Genomic DNA, 5,218 nt, shown 5'->3' on the forward strand with positions numbered 1-5,218 from the left:
CAACTGATAGACAGAAAAGCGTTAAAATATATATAATAATAAAAAAAAAAACCTTTGAAGAACAAAAACAAGAATATTAAGAGCAGATATATAAACAGATGCGATCGTAGATTGGGTTAGTGGGAGGATGTTAATTTATTATTCTTATTTATATGCGTTCATTTTTTTTTCATCTTCTCTCATCTTTTTTTCTTTTTTTTTTTTTTTTGGTTAAAATTGGATTTATAGAAATTGCTCTTTTTGATGTTCGTCTTATGTATATATATATACACACACACATACATATATATGTATATATATATATATATATATATATATATAAACACACAGATACATATATTTATATGCATATATATATATATATACATATATATATGTATATTAATATATGCATATATAAATACATACATATATATATATATATATATACACACTCAGATACATATATTTATATGCATATATATGTGTATATTAATATATGCATATATATATATATATATATATATGTATATTAATATATGCATATATATATATATATATATATATATATATACATATATATATATATGTATATTAATATATGCATATATATATATATATATATATATATATATATATATACATATATATATATATGTATATTAATATATGCATATATATATATATATATATATATATATATACATATATATATATATGTATATTAATATATGCATATATATATATATATATATATATATATACATATATATATATATGTATATTAATATATGCATATATATATATATATATATATATATATATACATATATATATATATGTATATTAATATATGCATATATATATATATATATATATATATATATATATACATATATATATATATATATGTATATTAATATATGCATATATATATATATATATATATATATATATATATACATATATATATATATATATGTATATTAATATATGCATATATATATATATATATATATATATATACATATATATATATATATGTATATTAATATATGCATATATATATATATATATATATATATATACATATATATATATATATGTATATTAATATATGCATATATATATATATATATACATATATATATATATGTATATTAATATATGCATATATATATATATATATATACATATATATATATATGTATATTAATATATGCATATATAAATACATACATATATATATATATACACACTCACAGATACATATATTTATATGCATATATATATGTGTATATTAATATATGCATATATATATATATATATATACATATATATATATATATGTATATTAATATATGCATATATATATATATATATATATATATACATATATATATATATATGTATATTAATATATGCATATATATATATATATATATATATATATACATATATATATATATATATGTATATTAATATATGCATATATATATATATATATATATACATATATATATATATATATATATATATATGTATATTAATATATGCATATATATATATATATATATATATACATATATATATATATATATATATATATATATATGTATATTAATATATGCATATATATATATATATACATATATATATATATATATGTATATTAATATATGCATATATATATATATATACATATATATATATATATATGTATATTAATATATGCATATATATATATATATATATACATATATATATATATGTATATTAATATATGCATATATAAATACATACATATATATATATATATATATACACACTCACAGATACATATATTTATATGCATATATATATATGTGTATATTAATATATGCATATATATATATATATACATATATATACATACATATATATACTTGTATATGTGTATATATATATGTATGTGTATATATATATATGTAGATATATATAGACATATGTATGTGTGTGCATGCATGTATGTGTGCATGAATGTATGTTATGTATATATATCTATGCATATATGTATGTATATATGTGCGTGTATATGTATAATACCGTACATCACCATCATTAATCACCCCTAGCTCTCTAAACATTGCGTGCCAATTCCAAAGCACATCATCAGTACCGTACCATTCCAACGCCACCACCGCCAACGCCAACACCAGCGCCATTCATATTCCTTTGCCATAATCTTAAAAGTAATTTATTAAATAAAATATCCTTTAACATAAACGGTGCCAGGTAGGAGTGGAGCAAGACGCGGGGTGGATTGCAGGATCCTGGGGTGTTTTGTTCTTGTTTTTTTTTCTTTTGTTTTTAACTTTCTTTTTCTTCTTTCTTTTCTTTTCTTTTCTAATATTTGGTTCTGTATTAAAAAAAAAAAATTATCTTTTTGAGTTATTGAAATACCTCATTACTATTCGTGACATCACATCACCAAATTCTGGACGAAAATAAAAATTTTGGTAAAATAGTTTTCTATAAAAAAAATAAATAAGATAATAAAAACTAAAAAAAAAAGCAGAAATGTGAAATTGCCTTTTCGTTTTTTTTTATTCTTTACAGAAACATATTAAAATCTTTAAAACTAAAATGTGTGGAAGGAGGAGGAGAAGTGAGAGGAGGGGAAACGAAATAGATGAAAATAAGGAAAAAATAAACACATAAACGATCATTTTCATCAGAATTAATGTCTTTGCTTTTACTTTTGTATTAAGTTTCCCTTTTATTTCTTACAAAAGGATAAAACACATAAGTGAATATGGTCGTCGTCTGCATGGTCACAATCATCATCGTCGCCACCACCACCACCATCATCATCATCATCATAATCATCATCGTCTTTGTCGCCATCGCCACAAGTAGTAACAAAGATCATGGTCGTCTTCCCTCCTCCTCCGCATCACTCATTATCATTATCGTCGTCGTCGCCGTCATCATCATCATTATCATCGTCTGCAGCAGCAGCAGGAATAATCGTGATTATCAATCTCGTCATCATCATCATCATAGTCGTCGTCGTCGTCGTTCTCATCTTCATCACCACCATCATCATCATCATCTTCGTCGTCGCCATCATCATCATTTCAAAAAAAAACAAAGTTCTCGCAATTCTGTGATTTTTAGTCTTTTTATGTAATACAAACCTTATTTTATTTTATTTTTTAGCTTTTCTTTTATTCTTTTTTACATTTAATTCTTCCTGTTTTTACTCGTAACTTTATTAATTCATTTTCAATTTCTTTCACCTCATTCTCCTTTTCTTCTAAACGCCTTCTTCTTCTTCTTCTTCTTCTTCTTCTCCCCACGCAATTTTCTTCTCATCTCATCTATCTTCCGTTGGCTTCCTTACCTTCTTTCCTTCTTTCCTTCGTTCATCATTCGTAAATCCTGTCACACATGACTATTATTATCTCACGCACACACGCCCCTCCTCCTCCCCATTCCATATCAATCTACCAATCTACTAAACACTAACTCTCAAAAGTAGTAAATGGTTTCATATTTTGGCACATGGCCCTGCAATTTAAGACTGAAGAGTCCGTGATATAAATTTACGAGTGCGCGGTAGATTAACCGTGATGTGCTGAGTTCGTGATAGGTGAACCGTGATATGACAAAGGATTATTGTACATGTTCTGTCTTGGTATAAATGATGGGCTACTGTAAATATTCTGCTCAATACCACAGATTTGCTTGCCAGCTGTTTGACCATAACCAGTTGAGCGTGTCCCTTGGTGGCTGACGATATGTGCATCTCTGATCACGAGCAGAAGTAGTGGGAGGAGCATCATAGCCATGTGTTGAGAAGGATTCTTTGGGGTGTGGAAACATAGGTGTTTTGTTCAATATCCTTAAACAACCCTCATTCAAGGACCTTTTGAGAGGGATGGGCTACTCGACGAGAAGAACATTCTAATTGGGCCCCCACCTGCAATGTTATGCGCTGTTTATCTTGATATGAGATCACCATATCCCGCACATATGGTTGCGATGCATGTGCCTGATGACGGGTAGTAATGATGGGTATATTGGGCTTCGTATATTTGTACCCCAGTGTCACTTTAATGGCATGTGCTGTTCCGCGTTCAGTCCCACTGCGTGGCACCTTGGGCAAGTGTCTTCTACTATAGCCTCGGGCCGTCCGAAGCCTTGTGAGTGGATTTGGTAGACAGAAACTGAAAGAAGCCCGTCGTATATATGTAGACATATATGCATGTGTGTGTGTATGTTTGTGTGTTTGTGTTTGTCCCCACAACGTCGCTTGACAACCGATGCTGGTGTGTTTACGTCCCCGTAACTTAGAATCAGTACTAGGCTTACAAAGAATAAGTCTTGTGGTCGATTTGCTCAACTAAAGGCGGTGCTCCAGCATGGCCACAGTCAAAAGATTGAAACAAAGTAAAAAGAGTACAAAAGAGTATTGTAATAAACCTTATAAGCACTGAAGCTAAAGGGAGTTGTCCTGAAGTAGAAAAAAATATGTGAAATTTCTCCACCCAAACTCGTCGCCCCATCTCTCCAAATATTAGTGTAATACCTTACTCTACACACTGACCCTAAATTATTATAAGTCCACGAAACAACCAGAAGCAAAACAATGGCGGGTATGTCCATTCTAAGCAGGTTCCGGCAGACTTCAGCGTGAAAAGAGAAAAACCTTATTCACCTTTAAATCTCTTGGAACGTGTTAAGAATCAACAAAGCGCATCATTGTTTTTTGGGGGATTTTTAAAAAAAAAACCCTTCTGTTTTAATTAACGAAAATACAAAATGGAATTTACCTCCCTTATAAATTCTTCTCTTTTGTTCTGGTGCTGGATAAGTTTTAAAATTTTGAATTTATTTTGATTGCGCGCGCGAGTGTTTATTTAAATTGGTAATTTGTCTCTTTGATTTCCCTCCTCACAGCATTCCACCAGTTTGGAGATACACTGATCTGATCTGGAATATCGATATGTTCAGGGCTTGGGGGCTGTTGTTAGTCGACGAGCACCAGTTCCAACCCAATTGTTACCAATGGGTCGATAGTGATGTTGTTGATAACAATGTGGAAGTTGTTGATGATGATGATGATGATGATGGTGGTGGTGATGGTGATGGTGATGGTGATGGTGATGGTGATGGTGATGGTGTTGTTGTTGTTGTTGTTGTTGTTGTTGTTGTTGTTGTTGTTGTTGTTGTTGTTGTTGTTGTTGTTGTTGTT

The 5,218-nt window shown here is 28.1% G+C and overlaps 1 long non-coding RNA gene across 1 annotated transcript in view; it reads right to left on the minus strand.

The window, feature by feature from the left end:
• Positions 1 to 1,974: 1,974 nt before the first annotated feature.
• The window catches only part of LOC149132519 (uncharacterized), a 73,107-nt gene continuing 69,863 nt past the window's right edge, over positions 1,975 to 5,218 (minus strand). The window contains exon 4 of the long non-coding RNA XR_016244462.1: positions 1,975 to 2,377. This is a non-coding gene — a long non-coding RNA (uncharacterized LOC149132519). The remainder of the gene's footprint in view (positions 2,378 to 5,218) is intronic.

Source organism: Octopus bimaculoides, chromosome 15 (assembly GCF_046866305.1).
Source record: "Octopus bimaculoides isolate indiv1 chromosome 15, ASM4686630v1, whole genome shotgun sequence".
NCBI lineage: Eukaryota > Metazoa > Mollusca > Cephalopoda > Octopoda > Octopodidae > Octopus > Octopus bimaculoides.